Here is a 23,846-nt window from a genome sequence, read left to right as displayed (position 1 = left end):
CTGTCAGAACTGATCCTTATACTATTTCAGAATATTTGACTCCAGATCCTTTTGTGTTAACTCTTAATCTTACAGCTTTACCGAATAGAAGTCAATTGTATGGTATGTCAGGTAAATTAACCAGGGTTCTTGTTACTTTTCCTAGTAGAGATGGGTACTCGTGTCCTAAGAACATGGTTTGGATGTGTGGAAATAGATCATATCTGTATCTGCCTGCTAATTGGTCTGGAGTATGTTATCTAGCTCACTTACTACCTACAGTCACAACTTATAATTCAATCAGCCCATTATTAGAGAGGAAGACAATGCTCAAACGGCAAAAGAGAGCTAGGATTCCACATTGGAAAGGGATTTTGGGTACACTTATTCCTAGTTATGGTGCTGCTAACGCCGCCCATAGGATTAATGAGTTGTCAGTTGAGTTAGAAAATCTTACTGCTTTATCTGAGGAAGGTTTCACTGTTCTGACTAAGGAGCAGCAGGCTATTAGAACGATGAGTTTGCAAAATAGAATGGCTTTGGGTTATCTGTTAGCTGAGAGGGGTGGTGTTTGTCATTTAATTGGGGAACAATGTTGCACTTTTATTCCCGATGTGTCTAGTAACATGACAAGTATCCATGATAAGTTTGAGGAATTGCTGACGACCCATCAGAAGGAAAATATGAGTTCCTCTTGGAATCCTTGGTCTTGGTTCTTTACTGGTGGATGGACTTCTTGGTTAATAAAGATTGGAGTGATTCTTTTATTTTTGATTTTGATGTTTCTTTCATGTTGCATTATTCCAATGGTTAAGGTGGTGGTAATGAGACTGATACATATTTCCATGTTAAAGGTTGATAAGGATGTCGACTTAATTTCTGTTTGTACTGATTGTGATGATTCTGCATTTGAGATGACAGATGGTATAGATAGCAATGGATTTTATGTTACTTAAGATGCTTTAATGATGTGATAGCTCTAAATTTTTTGGGGAGTTACTACTGATGTTCAGCATTTTAGTGGTATACATAGAGTTTTGGTGGTTTGTCAATTTTGTTTTCCTAGTGATTTGCGTACCTTCGATCTTAGTGGGGGCCATGACTTTATGACGTTTGATATATATATTCTTTCCTTTTCTTTTTTCCTTTTCTTTTGATTATTTTTCTGGGTGATGGTTTGCTAGAATTTTTTTATATGATTGTCTTGTAATCACGAGGGGGGAGTGTGATGGAAATTCTTGCAGTAAGTGTTCCAAAGTGTATGACCTTTAGGTTACCTCACTCCTCAGAACATCTGTGTTAGAGGAGGAGGCTGTAAAAGCCATTATCAGAAGTTTAATTGTTAAAGCCCATCATTTAGGGTGATGTCTCAGGAAGAGCAGATGGGTCTGTTCCTAGATAACTTTGTCACCTCTGAACCCGAGGAGGGTCTAGGGTCATAAAACACATACTCTTTGAAGTTGAGATAACACTGTCATGTTTGGTATAAATACTGTGTGTAAATGGTGTTCGTGGCTCTGCTTAACTGACTTGCTCGGTGACAGAGTCATTCAAACGCTGAATGCCTTTGAATAAAACTTATAAAGACAAAGTCCGGATTTTCTCTTGTTGTGAGTCAACTTCTCTCACACTTTGATAAGAAAACTCCACTACACACTGTAGATGAGCTGGTAGAAAACTTTCATTCTAAAATCTCGGACATCGATTGAATTGCTCCAATTAAAGTGAAAGTCATTTCTGTAAAGAAAAATGTCTCCGTGGAGAATTGCTCCACCAGTCAGAAGTGAAAAAAGGAGTGTCGAAAAGCTGAACGTAGGTAGCGAAAGACTGGACTCCAAGTTCACTATATTATCTATAAAGAGAGACTACACAGATATAACCTACAACTGAAAAATGCAAGAGAATCTTTCTTTTCTGAGATCATAAGCAAAAACATTAACAATGCTCGTGAGAGACATTAAGGACATCCTTCAATCAAACGAGGTGTGAAAATTTTGACAGGTGGGCGGGACTTCTGGCGGCTGGGACATCCTAGGGCGGGACTTCCGGTGGCTGGGGCTTCCTGTGACGTAACCAGATATCATCATTAATCGGATGTTGTCATTAGCCGGATATCATCATTAATCGGATGTTGTCATTAACCGGAAGTTGTCATTACAAGGAAGCAAATCTTTCTAATTGTATGTTTTTAGATGTTTTTTACATCTAAAAACAAAACATGTAGTTTCTCCACTTTAAAAGGTCACTCAATTTAATGCAGGCACATCACACGAAATTCAGATAAAAAGAGAGAACCTGACAGATTGTATATTCATTTTGTTTTAACACAGGGGGTTATTTAGATGCTATTTAGAAAAGAAGGATGAATTGGCTTCTGTTGTAGAGATGATCTAAAACAGAGAAACCAATGAACTGAAAAAAATTGTTATGAGGGCTCAATATCCTGTTTCCAAATTAGAAATGGATTCTACAGCTAAAAGACTTTGTTTGGAATCATGAGAGACTCCATTTGGTAAAATGGATGATAATTTTACTTACCTTAAGCTTTTCTTTTTTTCATCTTAGAGCAATAGTTATTGATGATTTAGAGAAAACAGTTTTCTCCTCATTCCACGTGGGAGCCAGAGGTTGTAACCAGTATGTCTATGTAAAACGTAACAAGAAACTGAAAAAATAAAAAAATAAAGGTCATAAAATCCTCAGACATGTCACTGTTTATTGAATTAAAGCAGACAACTTGTGTATTGTCTCAGACAGTCTTCACACCAACTGTAGTCAAAAGTAATCAAGAGGAAAATAGCACTTTCCTGGCTATAAGTCTGGAGCATTGTCTGACAATACACATCCACTGTTTAATGAATAGATGGGCAGACCTCTAAACATCCACAGGTGTGCATTGTCTCAGACAGTCTTCACACCAACTGTAGTCAAAAAGTAATTAAGAGGAAAATAGCACTTTCCTGGCTATAAGTCTGGAGCATTGTCTGACAATACACATCCACTGTTTAATGAATTAACGCGTCTGCGCTGTTGCTGAGGTGTCTCGGGGGGGTATGGCCAAGGGGCGTAACTAAGCGAGCTAATAGGATTTTGTCATTAGGGGACGAATCTAGAATCAACAATTTAAAAAACAGAGGGGCGTTCTTCATTGTTTGTTTTAAATACTAGCAGAAAACGCAACAATTTACCTGCAGCATTCGCTGGAAAAGAACGCTTGTTGAACAATGGTTAGAGTTAAGAGAGTTTTTCATCAAACCGGGGAGAAAAGCAAGATGTGCCAAGATGATGAACAACCATCTACATCATCTATTTCCTCATCTGAGATACCTATCGGAATTCCTATCGTAACATACTCTGCAGATGATGATTCAACTTCACCAACAACAATGGATGAAAAACAGGCCTCAGGTCAGCTAAGACGTACATCTCTTCTGTGTGAAACCCCAGTAACCGTCTACAGGCATATGCGCCGTGAAATGGATGCCCGGAAGAAATCAACATATTACCTATGCAAGGTACAAAGGCCTCCGTTCAACACTCTGCAGGAAGAGTGGTCTTTGGAACCATACGGACTGAGCGGTAGCTGGGGGTATATTTTCATGTACGAAATAGGAGAGCTCTGCCTGTATCAATTGGATCAAGACGAGGTATTTAATGGATCATTGGCTCTGTGTACTCTCACCCACAACGACTGGGCTGTGTTACGGCTGGCAATCCCACACCTTAACGATAACCCTGAATCAGTCTCAGTGTACGAAAGGGAGGATGAAGATGAAAGCTCTCCTCGACCAGCAAAAAGGATGAGAATGTGTCCTTCCGATGTTGAAATAGCTGCGAGAGAACCTCTCTTTAGTGCAGTGTGGGGGTCAAAAACCACAGCAAATGGCCGCTGGTCTTTTCAGGCAAGCAAACGCAAGAATAACAAGACAACCCCCTCAGATCTGTTTGTGTTGGAGGCATTCAATCAGAACTGCGGTGTATTCAAGACTGTGCTGGCTCTACCGTATGATGCTTGGGTTGAGAAGATGAATGAAATTGGACAGCGTCTTTCCAACCTTTTTGAAAACTCACGCTGCTGGATTGATGTTATGTCAGTGAAAAGAATCCTGACGTTCCCTGCTGTGGATCTAAAGCCCACCCTCTTTTGAGGACCCACCCTCTTTTGAGGACCCACTCCCCTTCTTGAGGACCCTCCCACCTTCCTGCGCTATATATCAGGGTCTAACTGCGAGCTCACAGACTCTTCTTCTTCATAACGGCGGGCGGCAGACCTTGAGAATGTATGGAGCGTACGGGAAAACACCATACTGGGACCTCTACAGCCAGCAAGAAGAGACAGTCTTCTCTCCTGATCATGATGATAAAAGCTTCAATACCGGGCCGTATCATCCACCTTCTCCAGACCTCTACTCACCAGCCGCCTCATCGTCGCAGCTCTTTGAGTCCCTATTCAGTTCAGGGACACCGACAGGATACAACCTCAGATCATATCATCCGCCTTCACCCTGCCTCTATTCACCGCTATGCGTGGCTGAGTCTGTACACACAGATATCCAACCTGAAGACAAGAGGGTGATCGTGGAGGACGAGGCAACCATCAGCTACTCACCCTCCACACAAACTCCAGACCCGATACCTGCCCCTCAGCCTTCACCAGAGGAGGAGGAGAGTAATCAGGGTGATGAAATTGACGGCTGGATCTCAAGCGCTCTCATCAATACGGTGAAAACAGCAATACTTCATTTATTCAACATAACCTGTTTGAACTATGTCAAAGAAACCTGTTATGGGTGCATTACAAACCACCCGAGCCAACGACAGCATCAGTGCCTGGAGATATTGGAGGAGGAGTATTACCAAGTCAACTTTCAACGCATCGTGCGACGACTCGTAAACCCCAAGCTCCTTCCTGCTATTCGGAAACTTCTGACACTTCGACGCATACAAGCAGATGACTTCAGAGTGAAAACAATTGCTGAGACGGTTTTATATGAACTGAAAGCGGTACAAGGCTTCCATAGTGCAATCACTGATATGTACGATAAGATGAGCGGTAATGATTGCCTCAAGCAGCTTAACTCTGTCTCAGAGTGCTACGATCCGATCTCAGATGATTGATGACTTGTTTTGTCTTTTCTGTATTCTCTCTCGGCTTTCTACTGGTATACATATATAACAGTTTTTTTTGTTTTTTTTTAAAGATTGCAATGTTTGAATTGATCTTAATTAGCTGAATGTGTTTTTTTTTCTGTTTCTCTATTAAATACGGGTACAAAATAAAAAAAGAAGTATAAATATACCCTCAGGTGTTTGTTTTATTCATTATTTAACAAGTAGTCGTCAGAGTGAGCATAAAACTGGGATGTCTGAAAGAAGGATCATGAAAAATGTATATTACAACCCATCAAATCCTTGAAGTTTAGGGGGTTTAGAAAGGTTGAGGAGGGTTATACAAGATAAAACGGGGAAGAAGGTAGTGGTTGAAAAAGTTACATAAACCTGCAAGAATAACGTTCCCGAGAAACAGAGTTTTTGTCACCAGACCATTGAGACAGTTCCAAGCCGATCTCTGTGACATGCAAGCTCTGGCCAAAGAAAATGACGGTTACAATTATTTATTAACAGTCATTGACATCTTTTAAAAGAGGGCGTATGTACGTGTTTTGAAGAAGAAAACTGCTGCAGAGGTGCTAACGGCTTTTGAATCAGTTTTTAAAGAAAGTCAGGTCCCAAAAAAACTTCAGACTGATGCAGGGAAATAATTTTTTAACAAGAAATTTAAGCTTCTAATGGAGAAACACGGTATTGAACATTTTGTCACAGCAAGTGAAGCAAAAGCCTCTGTGGTTGAGAGGTTTAACCGTACGTTAAAAACAAGGATGTGGAGATATTTTACTGCTAACAACACCCGGCGGTACATTGGCGTCCTGCAAAATTTAACTAGAAGCTACAACCACAGCTACCACACCAGCATTAAGATGAGCCCAATGGAAGTGACCTCAGAAAATGCCTTTCAAGTGTTTCAGAATCTGTACGATGTTACCTCCAACAGATATTGCAGGGACTCAGTGACAATGTTTAAACAGGGGGATCTTGTCAGAATATCCAAGGTACTCCACGTACCTTGGATATTCTGACAAGATCCCCCTGTGTTTGACAAAAAATACAGAGTTTTACGGATGAAGTGTTTACAGTGTATGAGCGGATACCCCGATCTCCTCCTGTATACAAACTCAAAGATTTGGATGGAGAACCTATTGAGGGTTCTTTTTACGCTGAGGAACTTCAAGTTGAGAAAATATTAAATCAACGCACCGTCAAGGGTGTCAAACAGGTTTTTGTACGCTGGAAAAATTGGCCTGAGAAATTCAACAGTTGGATCAAGTTTGATGAACTACGAAACGTATAAAATAGGTGTGTACTAAAACCTAATGATTCATACAGCATCATGGAACGCAAGGCAGAGGTTTTTACATTACCCTTCCCTCTAATGCTAGCATGGAAGTGTTTAAAAATAATACCAGTTCGAGTTTCCGTGTAAATTTAGCTCAACATATTGATTTAGAAGGCCAATGGGTGGTTGCATTAGTAGAGATTTCATACCCTCATACATGGCATAATTTACCGGATTATGATGCCTACTTTGAATGGAGGAAGGTTGGCGATGTGGAGATCAATACGCAAAGGATCAGAAGTGGCTACTATAACAGCGCTATTCAACTCGAGACAGAGATGGAACTGTTTTTCAAAAAAATGAACTCGGGTATCCGCATTAAATTCAGCAAAGTTCAAAAGAGATTTGCATTTCAAGCAAGCGGTCCGTATGAAATACGCTTCTTCAACACTCTGGCTTATATGATGGGCGTGAAACCAGGGGGATGGATTCATGTATCTGAACCAAAACTGGCTCCTTTTCCGGCATATATAAAGGCTGGTTTCTATCACCTATACTGTTACAGCGACGTGGTCAGCCCGCAAATAGTAGGCGACACTTTTGCGCCTTTACTGCGGACCGTCAAAGTACAAGGCGACTTCAGTGATATGGTTACTCTGACGTTTAACCCTGCCCACTACCTTCCAGTTTCCAGAAGATATATTGAAAATATCCATATAGAAATTAAATCGGACCAAAATGTTCCTGTAAATTTCGTCTATGGTAAGACCATAGTAAGACTACACTTCAAACCGGTGATATCACAACGTAGCCTGAGATAAATTTTATTTGTATAAACAGAGATATATATAACCTCTAAGACTGATTGATTATCATTCATATTACCCTGGTCCTTCAACACTGCATCAAGCAGGCAAGAGAGAACATGGCACATCTAAGTCTGAGACGTGATCCAAATCGCTTTGTAAATTACTATGTAAGTCAATCAGGCGGTAATCTGCCAGGGTTTTATGGTGCCCCGGTCATGTACGGACGTGGAATCGGATCATTATTTTCAAAATTATTCCGCTTCGTATCCCCTCTGGTTAAAAAAGGATTTGCTATTGCAAAACCCCATCTTAAAACGGCTGCATCAAATATCGCTTCGGATGTCATCGGTAGAGCCGTGAGTAAAATGAGTGGAAGGTCAAGAAGGTTCAGGAATTATGGTTTTATCCAAAAGACCCAGAACAAGACCCCCTGGTGATCGTTTAAGGACAGTTAAAAAACAACGACAAACGCAAAAAAGGAGATCAGTTGGAGCTGACAAACGAAGAGGAAGGAAGTCATCCGCATGTTTTGATATATTTAAATAATGGCTCTTTTACATAACAAATCATCAGAGTGCACGCTGGCAGAGTTGGACTTATTTTCTGCCCCGATGACACAGCTATCGATTGAAGATAAAATTTACACCGAGATCCAGCCTTTATCAGCAATCACCGATGGAGGCCCGATCGAGTTTTTCATTCCGGGAGATGGAGAAAAGTATCTAGATCTCAACGATACGCTGTTGCATCTCAGAGTGAAAATTACTAACGAGGATGGAACAAACCTGCCGGATGATGCACCTGTAGGGCTCATCAACTACCCGTTAAACACCATCTTCAGTCAGTGTGACGTCACTCTTGGAGATCGATTGATTTCACAATCCAGCTCTACACATCCATACAGAGCCATGATTGAGACATTGTTAAACTTTTCTGAGGATTCTTTAAAAAGCCAGTTTAGCTCTGGTCTTTTTTATAAAGACACTGCAGGGGCTCTGAACTCTATTGTTACAACTAACGGCCCTAACCAAGGTCTTAACAACAGAGCAGGCTTTACGGAAAATTCCAGGGAGGTACATCTCCTAGGCCCCCTGCATGCAGACATATTTTTCTGTGAAAGACTTATTTTAAACTCTGTAGACCTCAAAATTAAACTTACAAGAGCTAACGATGCCTTTTGTCTCATGGCCGCAAGAGACTCTACTTTCAAACTCAGGATATTAGGAGCATCTCTTTTTATCAAAAAAGTTACTGTCTCTCCAGCTGTACGACTGGGTCACACTACAGCTTTAATGAAAGCAAATGCTCTGTATCCACTTTCACGTGTGAATGTAAAAACATATTCCATCCCTGAAAATTCAAGGGTATGCAACCAAGAGAATCTTTTCTTAGGCGTCTTTCCCAAGTATGTGGTGATTGCATTACTGGATCATGACGCTTTTACAGGAACACGCAATCTCAATCCGTTTGACTTTAATCATTTTGATATGGAATATTTAGCTTTGTGTAAGGATGGCAGACAAATTCCAGCTAAGGCCTTCCAGCCCAATTTTAACCAAGGTAATTCAGTGAGAGAGTATTACAACTTGTTTACGGCTACAGGACGACATCTGAAAGATCTTCCGCTGAGTATAACACGTCAGGAATTTAATCAAGGATACTCTCTATTCGCATTTAATCTTAACCCGGGTGAGGACACAGATGCTCTATCTCCAGTTTCCAGTGGGAATGTAAGACTGGAAATGCGTTTCAGAAACCCGTTGCCTCATACCACCACGCTGATCATCTACGCTTGTTATGACTCTATTTTAGAGATTGATTCAAAGAGGCGTGTGCTGGTGGATTATTATTAATCTAATCAGACATTAATAATCATGAAATTGAGAACATACTGCATCATCTGCTGGGAGATTTGTTTTGCGGTGTGTGGCCGTGCGAACAGCTCCCGTTGCTAGCTGACAAATTCCCAGGGCCGGCCTACTTTATTGTGAACACACATCCTTCACACATGCCTGGAGAACACTGGTTAGCTCTGACTTTGGATGAGAATGGTCAATCCAGCTTTTTTGACTCTTATGGATTCTCTCCGGATTTCGAGTTCTACCCGTCAAGCATCGTAACATTTTTAGAAGACAGATCCTCAAAAATATTGTATCATAATAATCAGCTTCAAAACACTATGTCCACTGTGTGCGGTCACCATTGCATTTTTTTATCTATGTCATAGAGCGTGCGGATTATCACTGCAGCAAGTGTTGTCAAAATACACCGGAGATGTGATTAAGAATGATTTAATGGTATCTAACTTTGTGAAAAAATATCAGAAATGTGTCATTAATCAAAGTTGTACATTTTATACTCACGGAACATGCTCTTTGGAGATGTTTCTGGATTGTTATGGAATTTAAATTGTCTTTTTTTTTTTCCATTGTTTTTTCTTATGATATAATATTTGTGTAATGACATCATATGTTAGTGTGTGAAGTAGAGAACGAAGCTAGACTTGAAAATATAATCAATAAATATTTTATTGAATAAAAGAAATAGGCCACATGTTTCATTTTCTTATAACGGCTTATGGTGAAAATGTAATCCATCGGGGTGGTAGTGTCGTCTTACGAAGATACTTTTTTGACTTCCCATCAGCATTTTTTGGATCTTCCAGCTCGGATCTCGACCAATGGGGAGAATGAGTTATCTGCCTTCTTCTTCTTGTTCTTCTCTGCTTAATGCTGGGTGGTGTACCCCCATTTTCAATAGATGTACCCCCTGTTTTGAACTGTCTATATTCTTCACGAGCATAAGGGTTAATGACTGAAGATATGGGGATGTTTACCTCTGACAAGGTATGTAGAAAGTCTGACCACCCTTGGGGTAGCCATGCTCCAGATTTTTTAAACGGAAGAATGAGATTTTTCAACAAGTCAATCATGTGGGACCCCTTTACAACATTCCCTTTATATACAAATTCACCTCGCAAAGTCCAACTCTCACTTCTTTCGGATAATTTCTTCAAAATGTACTCTGCATTTTTACGGTTGTGTTTAGGTAGGCTTTTCAGTACTTCCGTAACAACCTGATCCTTAGGGGCCTCGTCCTGCCCTGGGCCTTGTTTTTCTTGGGACCGCTCATGTTCAGGAACCTCTGTGTCACGCTGCAGCGTTAAACTTACCCGCTGTTCTTCTTTCACACCTTGCTTGAGTAGAGTCAGATACCTCTGGAAAAGTGCATCATATTTCTTGATTTTTTCATAAGAAGTCAAACCGGGCTCATTTATTATCGCTCTCATTTCAGCATCCAAATTCTCCTCCGCCGTCTGTCTGATGGACGTGTCTGACTGGGTCAGACGCTTGAATTGATGAGGGGAAATGAGAAACATCTTCTGCGATGTTCTGAGAGACATTATCTCCTGATTATACCACCCACTAGATCACCTATCAAGGGAGCAAGAGCCGTTAAGATGGGGAGAATAAAACCACCTCGTTGCCTTTTGAGAGCCAGCTGTTTAGTTTTTATTCCGGTTTTTTTATCACCCAACAATCTGATGATTTTTCTTTGCTTCTTCAATTTCCGGTGTTGAGATGGAGATAGTTTAATGTTACCTTTTAGGATATTCAGAGCAATCTCGCACAGAGCCTGAAGAAAGTCGGGAGAGCAGTGTGCAAGAATATATTTGCGCTTCTGCGGGGTGGCCTCAAACAAGGCTCTGAATAATGGTACATTCCTTTTTATACGTGCAGACATGATGACTTACTTTGTTCTGGGCACATACACAGCAGGCCACTGGTGAGGAAGTATGCCTGTTCTCAATCTGACATGTTCTGGGCAGGTAGGCGTAAAATCGATGATTAAATATCCATGAGCTTCTCTCGTCGCATCTTCAAAACTCTCCAAGAAGAGACCCTTTTGAGATGGAAACATTTGACGGGCCAGTATATTCAGCTGCAGCTTATCTCTCGGGTTCTTAAACAACACCATATAATTACAGTTCAAACTAATAGTGCGACTGAACTTTCCTTGATGAAAAACATTCTGAGTCAACATCATAACACTCATATTACGATGGTGATGAAACTGGGTAAAGACCTTCATCACGTTTTCATCATCTGAGGCTTGAGCGATAACATCGTCTAGAATAATCAGATGATTCTGATCAGGAGGAAACAGGTTTTCATCTTCAAAAGAATGAGGCAATCCTTCCACAAATTTTATATTTTTATTCATCTTCTGCAAATCAGCATACATGGGTTGAAAAGAAGTGTAAATCCACACAATATTTTCTGGAACAACATCCATGACATGGTTACAGTTCTGCAAAACACTTTTTACAAAAAAGGTTTTTCCACAACCACTGGGTCCTATTATCATACATGAGAAAGGCGCTCTAAATCTAGGATCAAAATCAACCTCCTGTAAATTGGCAGATTGCAACATTTTTATTTTATCTTTCGTCTTCTTCTTCTTATGCTCGAATAACCGAAAGGCAGAGTTGTCCCGTCAGAAAAAAGGCATCTCTTGTCATACACCAACCGAAACCTTTTAACAAATGCAGCATTTCTTAAGAGGAATCTCTTTTTATCCCTCCTGATCGTGTGCTGAGGGATTTCAATGACACCCTCAGTTGATCCCTGTAAGTAGCCCTGGACCAGCCCTTTGATGCTGTCCAAATTGACCCTCTCGCTGCATTCATGCGTCTGAGTGATACCCTTAGCACGTATCACTAGCTTTTTCTGGTTTTTTGGTTTGATATGCATAACTCTTGGGTCCTGTTGATGCAAACTCCGAAATGCTGTCTCCTGCGAGCTCGTCAGTAAGATCACCCAGATAATTCCCCAACTCCAGAGGAGTTTCACCACTTTTTGTCGCATAAATCAAACTGTCTGTGTCAATATAAATCAATCTGTCCTGCAATTGCTCCAAGTTTTAAACGCGCATAAGCGGTGGTGAATGCTGCAATAAACACATTGTTTACCTTGCTTGGGGGGGAGATGACACATTTGCTGTAGTTCCACTGCACTACACACATTTCAGGGTTGAAGAAATGGAAGTAGTTAACCCTGTATTTACTCGAGAACATGAAGCTGAAAAACTCATCAGGGTTAGTGATGACTGTGGTCTGAGACAGATCACTTCGCTGCGCAAACTTTCCCCAAAAGCTGTTTAAGCACAGTTTCGCTACCTGTCTTTTGGCAGGGTTCACCTCAATTTTGCCTGCGTCTAATTGGATACCCTGGTGAAGTTTGTAGTCTGCGACATACTTTGACCTGCTCTCCTCATCCACCGCTTCAGATGGGTAGCCTGAAGCCTCTTGCTTACCCTTTAAAAAGCAGTGAATGTAACCTTTAAAGATTGTGTCGCTGGTCTTCTCAAAATGCCAAACTTCAGTGATTTTAGCTAGGCGATAACCACACTGCAGCACTTTACAAAACTCTACACTCACCCACACACCTGTCAGAGCTCTGTCCTCATCATTATGCCTGCAGGGACCTGACTGGTTATTTATTTCAGCACATGTGCGGCAGAGAGTAAACACCAGTTTACCTTGGGATGTTCTGTAAGGCAAAACGGGGAAAAAGAGCCCTCGTGGGGGGTAGACCACAGCTCTGATGAGGCCAAAGTAGCTGTTGGGATCATCAAAATCTTTGTAAATGATGGTGGGGTGCCCGAGGGGAAAGACGCAGCTAGCATTTACATAGGGGTACAGAGATGTGTAATCCACATAGTGTACAGTTTCACCTGCCCCCGCTGTGTACCTCAACCTCATAGGACAGGTGCGTCCACCATACAGAGCATCTCGGGGTGATAGCGGTTCGGGTGCATTAACTTTCTCAAGAAAGCTGATCACCCCTGGGTCTGATTTTTTCATTTCAGTCCACTCATGCTCCCAGATAACCTCGAGACGAAGACCGTACACAGTTTGGAGCACCTTGCTTCTCTCAACAGTGGCTGCGTAAAACTGTTCAAATGCGACCCCTCTCAACAGACACTTGTCATGAGGCATGTAACACTTTTTACAGCCATGGAAAAAACAGCCGTAAAATTCAAACGCAACTTTGACACCGTTAATCTCTGCATACCCATCCACAGAATATGGACCAATTTTCCTTTCCCCCATGTTTAATGCATGTTCGATGTCAATTTTTCTGCTGTCTGAAATCCAGCCAAGCCATTGAATGGACGTGCTGGAAAACGTCTTACTACTACGCCTGTAGTCCAGAGGTGAGGGGATGGCCAAGGTTTTAGGAGGAAGGAAATTGGTTACAAAAACCTTCATGCAGGCTGAGGCTATCGTGACGCATTTAAGCGGATCCACACTTGTCTCCTTAAAGAACCCATCCCTGAATTTAACACAACCTTGATAAAGAATGTCCACATCATTTTTATAATAATGAAGAGCTTCCTTCTCAAAGTCAAAGACCCCTTTGCTCGCTTCTCTGTACCAGCTGCTAAACACCTGTTGTTCTTGAAGGCTCATGCGTTCTACAGCGTAGGAGGATGGAGGAGGAAAAGACCCCACATACTGGAGATGTTGCTCAGACGAGAATAGGTGGGGGAAAATACCTTTGGTCTTATCACTAAAACCTAATGCTTTCGGCATCGCACTAAGCTTCATACACATGAAGGATAGACTATCAATGTATTTTAACCTGTAATCAGGGTCGGTTTTTGGGTGCAATTCAATCCATAAGCATGTCATTCCTCACCTTTCAGCGTTTTAACACAGACCAGATAGGGGATGTGCACACCGTTCTCGTCAATGAAGCATTCAAAATCATAAAAAAACAGTTTATCATCTAACTGATTACAGGCTTGGGCGGTTTGAATGTAACACTGATGACCATCGCACGTCACATCTAAATCAGGAGGTATATTCTCACCACAAATACGGCATTTTACATTACACACGTGTGGTTTATCCTGCTTGCTGATTGGAATAACGTATATCCTTTTGCACACCTTGCACAGTTTTACCAACTCACAGTCACTCATGGGCCTGTCAGCACTAGGTCTTTTGCGAGGTTCCCTGTGTCTACTGAAACAAGAAGAGTTACGACAGATTCTGTGACAACCTGCACAGGCGACAGGTTCGTTAATTTCACGCATACACTGGTATGAGTGACACACCGGACAATAGCCTTCACAATGGTGTGTGTCTGGCTTTTCATAGCTCCCGTAACAATATGCACAGATGTATCTCGATCCTATAAAAACCTTGAGATTTTTTATCCCATAGTAGTGACCTTGAAATAACAGCAGAAAGAGAGGGTTTGATCGATCAGGGAAACTGGTCTCAAATTTACACAGAGCTGCAGAGTCTGTGACGGTTCTGTGAAACACTACAATTATTCTCTTTAGAATGTTTTCAAATTTACCAATGTCGCTGAAAGTTACTGCTGTCTGATCATCTAAACCAGCCCTGCGTTGCCACTCCCTCCCCAGCTCTAAAGCCTGATTATCAGTAAGGTTAGAGTCAGAGACGTGTGCAAGACTTATGGCAAAGCATAACTGATTACCGGTATTATCTACAATATACAGGTGACGCTTTTTCTTATTAATCAGTTCACAGTCTAACGTTCCTTTAACCTTACGTTTTGACCCTCCTGCAGGGTCATTAACTACCTGTAGAACAAATTCCAGGTTATTATCTGCAGGCATTTCAGCGTTGGACTGTACTAACTCATCCAGAAAATTCTCAAAAGCAGGCAGAATCATATTCCCATCATCGTTAATGGTAAACGTGACGTTACGGTTCAGATGTTCCCCGACTAATTCTAGCTGCACAACATCGTTACGTCTGGCTAAAGATCTTGCAGTATCGGCTAATTCAGTGAGAATATGCATGATGTTTATATAGATTGTAGCAAGATCAGGAACATGACCAGGGCAGGGAGGCGGGATGGTAAAAGGTCTCCTTATTTCAATGTTATTAAAACGTTCACGTTCAACAGTCGCAGGAGGATCTCCCTCAATCTGATCAGGGTTGACTGCAACCTCTGGATTGAAATTACCACCATGCTGCCCAGTATGATCAGCGGCATGTGACGTTGAAGGAATTTGTAAGTCAGCTGATTCATTTTGCTGAATGCTGGATGGAGATGGTGTTCTATTTAAATCTTCAACAGCCTGTTCTGAGCTAAAAAAGTCACCGTACAGATTTTGATTTATTACATTTTCACTGTTAGCAGGAGATGCATTTAACCCGATGTTATCTGCTACATCAGCATTAACAGGAATTTCATTAAGATGAGCAACAACATTCCTTATCTCATTCAGCGCATGTGTGATCTGGCTTTCCATATTAACATGAGTATCAGAAGAAGACCCAGCTGATTCATTTTGCTGAAGGCTGGATGGAGATGGTGTTCTATTTAAATCTTCAACAGCCTGTTCTAATAAGCTAAAAAAGTCACCGTACAGATGTTGATTTATTACATTTTCACTGTTAGCAGGAGATGCATTTAACCCGATGTTATCTGCTACATCAGCATTAATAGGACTTTCATTAAGATGAGCAAAAACATTCCTTATCTCATTCAGCGCATGTGTGATCTGGCTTTCCATATTAACATCAGAAGAAGAAGAAGAAGACCCAGGGATCAGTTTAAATTACCTTGATATCAGCGCAATGTTTCACTAACAATGTCTGACATGCTGCCAGAAGAGTTAAACATGATGCTTTATTACAACGGTCACGTAAGGATAGGGGAACTCTCTGTCTGCGATGTTGCTGTCCAGGTCTCGATGAAATCTGCTCCACCATCAACGTTGCCTCTGGAAAGATAAAGAAAAAAAATAAATTAATGAAATATGCTAATTAATTCAGTAGGTAAATGAGTATAAGAATAATTAAACTTACCATTCAATAAACCTTTAACAAGCCTTGCCCTGGTATAAAGAGCACAGAGTCGCCGTCTTTTCCTCAATTTAAGATATTCTGTGAAACAAAATAAAGTTACCTTACAATGCAGGTCTTTTGAAAAAAAGAATCTTGTTTCTGTGAAGATTTGAATATAACTATAACTTACTCCGTACACGGGGTATTTGAACGGTTCCGGGCGGTTCCAACTCTTCCTGCACTGAACTGCTACAGTTCTGCTGAAAGTTATCCAGGCTTGGGTTCTGGATTAAATCATTCGATATATCTGTAAAATATTTTATCAGGGGTTAAAACAAGTCTGCAATATCGCATAGACTTGTGAAAACATATGCTTAGAAATATATATATATATATATATATATATTTTTTTTTTTTTTTGGGTGGTTTCGCCCTCTAATTCATGTTTCGCTGGGATCGGATTGTCTTTTTTAAAGACAAGTTTCCGTCTCAACTTTGATTTTTTCGGAGGCAGACGGTTACAAACGCTGACCTCTCCAACGTTTAGGAATACGTCTCTTGTTAAATCTGTAAGTAGAATTTATCTCATTTATTTTTTAAATCACAAAATAGCATTCACCAGTTGACTAAACTAGATGTTGTTGTTGCAGTTAATAATTACCATAGTCAGACTGTGTAAAAACGATACCATCCAGCTCATCACTCGTGGGTTCTAAAGAATATAAGTTAAACATTATTATTATCCAACGAGCATTCACAAGCACTTAAAGAATTCTTGAAGATGAATACTTACTACTGAAGATTGCGTTGTATCTTTCGATAGAAGCAGAATGTTCACCTTCTTCGTTTCCTGAAATATTTTCCGACATTTTTTTTTCAGCTTCTCCTTACAAGTGTTCTAAAAATATTTCAGTGTAATTGGTTAAAAATAAACTTTTAGCTACCAGATTTGAAGCCGATCTCCCAGTAAAGATTGCGCTGTATCTCTCGATAGAACCAGGGATGACTGACTGCTCCACCTTCAGCACGCTTAGTTACACCCCTTGGCCATACCCCCCGAGACACCTCAGCAACAGCGCAGATGCGTTAATTCATTAAACAGTGGATGTGTATTGTCAGACAATGCTCCAGACTTATAGCCAGGAAAGTGCTATTTTCCTCTTAATTACTTTTTGACTACAGTTGGTGTGAAGACTGTCTGAGACAATGCACACCTGTGGATGTTTAGAGGTCTGCCCATCTATTCATTAAACAGTGGATGTGTATTGTCAGACAATGCTCCAGACTTATAGCCAGGAAAGTGCTATTTTCCTCTTGATTACTTTTGACTACAGTTGGTGTGAAGACTGTCTGAGACAATACACAAGTTGTCTGCTTTAATTCAATAAACAGTGACATGTCTAAGGATTTTATAACCTTTATTTTTTTATTTTTTCAGTTTCTTGTTACGTTTTACATAGACATACTGGTTACAACCTCTGGCTCCCACGTGGAATGAGGAGAAAACTATTTTCTCTAAATCATCAATAACTATTGCTCTAAGATGAAAAAAAGAAAAGCTTAAGGTAAGTAAAATTATCATCCATTTTACCAAATGGAGTCTCTCATGATTCCAAACAAAGTCTTTTAGCTGTAGAATCCATTTCTAATTTGGAAACAGGATATTGAGCCCTCATAACAATTTTTTTCAGTTCATTGGTTTGTCTGTTTTAGATCATCTCTACAACAGAAGCCAATTCATCCTTCTTTTCTAAATAGCATCTAAATAACCCCCTGTGTTAAAACAAAATGAATTTACAATCTGTCAGGTTCTCTCTTTTTATCAGAATTTCGTGTGATGTGCCTGCATTAAATTAAGTGACCTTTTAAAGTGGAGAAACTACATGTTTTGTTTTTAGATGTAAAAAACATCTAAAAACATACAATTAGAAAGATTTGCTTCCTTGTAATGACAACTTCCGGTTAATGACAACATCCGATTAATGATGATATCCGGCTAATGACAATATTCAATTAATGATGATATCCGGCTAATGACAACATCCGATTAATGATGATATCCTGTTACATCACAGGAAACCCCAGCCACCGGAAGTCCCGCCCTAGGATGTCCCAGCCACCGGAAGTCCCGCCCACCTGTCAAAATTGTCACTCCTCGTTTGATTGAAGGATGTCCTTAATGTCTCTCTCGTGCATTGTTTGCCACGGTTGACAGGTTAACAAACCCTCCTGTAATTGTAGCATTTGAAATCTACTCTACCAGGGCCAGCAACAAATTTGCTAACTTCTTCACTGAAAAAACCCGAAAGATCAGAGAGGCAGTCAGCACATCCACATCAACTTCAGTACCAAAGTTGTCTCCAACTAGAGCTGATTTTGACAAAATTTCTCAATTTCACCAAATAAACTACAAAAACTTTGAAGAAATCATACACCAACTAAGCTCTTCTTCCTGCTGTCTCGATCTTTTACCCACAGCTTTCCTTAAGAAAGATTTGCCCGTAATAACATCTGATAATAAACACAAATAATAAACACATCCCTTTTGTCAGGTGTTTTCCCCAAGACCCTGAAAACAGCAATTATCAAACCTCTATTGAAAAAGAACAACTTGGACAAGCTGCTACTACAGAACTACAGGCCTATCTCAAACTTCCCCTTCATGTGTTTCAGCAGTTAAACAACTTCCTAACAACGATCAACCGCTTTGATGTCTTCCAGTCAGGCTTCCGTGCTCACCACAGTACAGAGACTGCTCTTGTCAAGGTGTTCATTGACATATGTATAAATGCAGACTGTGGAAGAAATTCCCCAGCACGCCATCAGGTGGGATAAAAAGAGATTCCGCCTAAGAAACGCAACATTTCTTAAAAGGTTTCGGTTGTTCTATGATAAGAGACGTCTTTTTTCTGACGGGACAACTCTGCCTTTTGTTTATTCGAGCTTAAGAAGAAGAAAAAAAAAAGCCACATTCCATGGATTTACAGGAGATTGATTTTGATCCTAGATTTAGAACGCCTTTCTCATGTATCATCGTAGGACCCAGCGGCTGCGGGAAAGCTTTCTTTGTAAAAAGTGTTTTGCAAAATTGTAAGCATGCCATGAATGTTGTTCCAGAAAATATTGTATGGATTTACACTTCTTTTCAACCCATGTATGCTGAATTGCCGAAGATGAATAAAAATATTACATTTGTGGAAGGATTGCCTCATTCTTTTGAAGATGAAAATCTGTTTCCTCTTGATCAGAATCATCTGGTTATTTTAGACGATGTTATTGCCCAAGCCTCAGATGATGAAAACGTAATGGAAGTCTTTACCCAGATTCGTCACCATCGTAATATGAGCGTCATGATGTTGACTCAGAATGTATTTCATCAGGAAAAGTACAGTCACAGCATCAGCCTGAACGCTAATTAAATGGTGTTGTTTAAAAACCCGAGAGATAAACTGAAGCTGAATATACTGGCCCGACAAATGTTCCCTTCTCAAAAGGGTCTCTTCCTGGAGAGTTTTGGAGATGCGACAAGAGACGCTCATGGATATTTAATCAATCATTGATTTTACAACCACCTGCCCAGACTGAGAACAGGCATACTTCCTCACCAGTGGCCTGCTGTGTATGTGCCCAAAACAAAGTATGTCATCATGTCTGCGCGTATAAAAAGGAATCTCCCCTTACTCAGGGCTCTGTACCAAGCCACTCCTCAGAAACTTAAAGATAGTCTCGCACACTACTCTCCCGACTTTCTTTTGGCTCTGTGTGAGATTGCTTTGAATATTTTAAAAGGTGACGTTAAACTATCTCCTTCTCAACGCCGAAAATTGAAGAAGCAGAGAAAAATCATCAGACTGTTGACTGATAAATGAACCGGTATAAAACGTAAACAGTTGGCTCTCAAAAGTCAAGGAGGTGGTTTTATTCTCCCCATCATAACAGCTCTTGCCCCCTTGATCAGTGATCTAGTGGGTGGTATAATCAGGAGATAATGTCTCTCAAAACATCGCAGAAGATGTTTGTCATTTCCCTTCATCAATTCAAACATCTGACCCAGCCGGAAACGTCCATCAGACAGACGGCTGAGGAGAATTTGGATGCAGACATGAGAGCGATGTTAAATGAGCCCGGTTTGGCTTCTTGTGAAAAAATCAAGAAATATGAAGCACTTTTGCAGAGGTATCTCACTCTACTCAAGCAAGGTGTGAAAGAAGAACCACGGGTGAGTTCGACGCTGCAGCGTGACACATCAAGCGAGGTTCCTGAGCATGAGCGGTATGAAGAAAAACAAGGCCCAGGGGATGACCAGCCTCCTTCGGATCAGGTTGTTATGGATGTACTAAAAAGCCTACCGAAGCATAACCGTAAAAATGCAGAGTACATTTTGAAGAAATTATCCGAAAGAAGTGGGAGCTGGACTTCGCGAGGTGAATTTGTATATAAAGGAAATGTTGTGAAGGGGTCCCACATGATTGACTTGTTGAAAAATCTCATGCTTCCGTTTAAAAAATATGGAGCACCCCTACCCAGAGGATGGTCAAACTTTCTACATACCTTGTCAGAGGTAAACATCCCCATATCTTCAGTCAATAACTCTTATGCTCGTGATGAATATAGATGGTTCAAAACAGAGGGAGAGGGATCCTCTATTAAAAATGCTGAAGCACCTCCCAGCGTTAAGCAGCGAAGAAGAAGAAGGCAGATAACTCTTTCTCCCCACTGGTCAAGATCCAAGGAGGAAGATCCAGAAAATGCTGATGGGAAGCTAAAAAAGTCTCTTCGTAAGTCGACACTACCTCCCCGATGGATTACATTTTCACCATAAACTGTTATAAGAAAATGAAAAATGTAGCCTATTTCTTTTATTCAATAAAATCTTTGATTATATTTTCAAGTCTAGCCTCCTTCTCTACTTCACACACTGACATATGATGTCATTAGAAAAAAATTAAATCAGCAGAAAACTAAACAATGAAAAACAAAATGTCAATTTAAATTCCATAACAATCCAGAAACATCTCCAAAGAGCATGTTCCATGAGTGAAAAATTTAGAACTTTGATTCCTGACACATTTCTGGTATTTTTTCACAAAGTTAGATACCATTAAATCATTCTTAATCACATCTCTATCTCTATCATCTGTACTTTGACAAGACTTGTTGCAGTGATAATCTGCATGCTCTATGACAGAGATAATAAATATAATGATGGCCGCACACAGTGGACAGAGTGTTTTGAAGCTGATTATTATGATACAATATTTTGGAGGATCTGTCTTCTAAAAATGTTACGATACTTGACAGGTAGAAATCAAAATCTGGAGGGAATCCATAAGTGTCAAAAAAACTGGCTTGACCATTCTCATCCAAAGTCAGAGCTAGCCAATGCTCTCCAGGAATCTGCGAGTGATGTGTGTTCACGATAAAGTAGGCCGGTCCTGGGAACGTATGTGTGAGCAGCGGTAGCTGATCGCACGTCCACACGCCGCAAAACAAATCTCCCAGCAGATAATGCAGCAGGTTCTCAATTTCATGATTATTCATGTCTGATTAGATTAATAATAATCCACCAGCACATGCCTCTTTGAATCAATCTCTAAAATAGAGTCATAACAAGCATAGATGATCAGCGTGGTTGTATGAGGCAATGGTTGCCTAAATCGCATTTCCAATCTTAAATTTCTGCTGGAAACTGGAGATAGAGCATTTGCGTCCTCTCCTGGGTTAAGGTTAAATATGAATAGAGAGTATCCTTGATTAAATTCCTGAAGTGTTATAGTCAGCGAAAGATCTTTTAGATGTCGTCCTGTAGCCATAAACAAGTTGTAGTACTCTCTCACTGAATTACCTTGGTTAAAATTGGGCTGGAAGGCCTTAGCTGGAATTTGTCTACCATCCTTACACAAAGCTAAATATTCCATATTGAAATGATTAAAGTCAAACGGATTGAGAAAAAGCATTATGATCCGCAATCACCACATTCTTGGGACAGACGCCTAAGAAAAGATTCTCTTGGGTGCACACCCTTGAGTTTTCAGGGATGGAATATGTTTTTACATTCACACGTGAAAGTGGATAGAGAGCATTTGCTTTCAATAAAGCTGGAGCGTGCCCCATCGAACGGCTGGAGAGGCAGAAACTTTTTAATGAAAAGAGAGGCTCCTAATATCCTAAGTTTGAAAGTGGAGTCTCTTGCTGCCATGAGACAAAAGGCATCGTTGACTCTTGTAAGTTTAATTTTGAGGTCCACAGAGTTTAAAACAAGTCTCTCGCAGAAACATATGTCTGCATGCAAGGGTCCTAGAAGATGTACCTTCCTGGAATTTGCCGTAAGGCCTGCTCTGTTGTTAAGACCTTGTATGGGGATATGAAATCTCTGCTAATGCAACCGGCCATTGGCCTTCTAAATCAATATGTTGAGCTAAATTTACACTGAAACTTGAACTGGTATTATTTTTAAACACTTCCTTGCTAGCGTTAGATGGAAGGGTAACGTAAAAACCACCATCCTGTACCTTGCTCTCCATGATACTGTATGAATCGTAAGGTTTAGTGCAGTCCTTCTTACACATTTTGAAGTTCAAACCTGATCCAGCTGTTGAATTTCTCAGGCCAGTTTTTCCAGCGTACAAAAACCTGTTTGACACCCTTGACTATGCGTCGTTTTAATATTTTTTCCTCTTGATACGTATTGTCATTAAATATTTTTACTTTTTGAAGTTCCTCTGTATAAAAGGAACCCTGGATAGGTCCCTGTCCAAATCTTTGAGTTTCTATACAGGAGGAGATCGGCGTATCCGCTCATACACTGTAAACACTTCATCCGTAAAACTCTGTAATTTTTGTCAAACACTCCACGTACCTTGGATATTCTGACAAGAATCCCCTTGTTTAAATGTTGTCACTGAGTCCTTGCAATATCTGTTGGACTTGACACCATACAGATTCTGAAACACTTGAAAGGCATTTTCTCAGGTCACTTCCATATGGCTCATTTTAATGCTGGAGTGGTAGCTGTGGTTGTAGCTTCTAGCTGGGTTTTGCAGGACATCAACGTATTGTCGGGTGTTGTTAGCTGTAAAATATCTCCACATCCTTGTTTTTAATGTGCGGTTAAATCTCTCAACCACAGAAGCTTTTGCTTCACTCGCTGTTGCGAAATGTTCAATACCGTGTTTCTCCACTAAAACCTTAATTTTTTTGTTAAAAAATTCTTTACCGGCATCAGGCTGAAGTTTTTTGGGGATCTGACTTTCTTTAAAATCTGATTCAAATGCGTTCACCACCTCAGCGGCTGTTTTCCTCTTCAAAACTTGTACATACGCCCTTTTTGAAAAGATGTCAATAATGGTTAATAAATAATTATATCCATCATTTTCCTTGGCCAGATCTTGCATGTCACAGGGATTGGCCTGGAACTTTTTCAATGGTCTGGTGACAAAAACTCTGTTTCTCTGGGACTTTATTCTTGCAGGTTTATGTAGAGTACACGTATCTTCTCCTGATAAAAAATCTTTAACTTTTTCAAACGCAACCTTTTTCCCGTTTCATCTTGCATACCCCTCCTCAACCTTTCTATACCCCCTAAACTTCCCGGATTTGAAGGGTTGTAATATACTTTCTTCATCAACTGTTTTCCTGCCATCTCTGTCTTATGCTCACGCTGATGAGGGACAGAGCAGACTGTACTTCTTGAGGAAGCTTAGGTCCTTTGGTGTTTGGAGCAAGATGCTGCATATCTTCTATAAGTCTGTTGTGGAAAGTGTGATCTCTTCTGCCACCATCTGCTGGGGAAGCAGCATCAGAGCCAGGGACTTAAAAAAGCTCAACA

Source organism: Girardinichthys multiradiatus, chromosome 13 (genome assembly GCF_021462225.1).
Source record: "Girardinichthys multiradiatus isolate DD_20200921_A chromosome 13, DD_fGirMul_XY1, whole genome shotgun sequence".
NCBI lineage: Eukaryota > Metazoa > Chordata > Actinopteri > Cyprinodontiformes > Goodeidae > Girardinichthys > Girardinichthys multiradiatus.
This window is presented reverse-complemented; position numbering follows the sequence as displayed.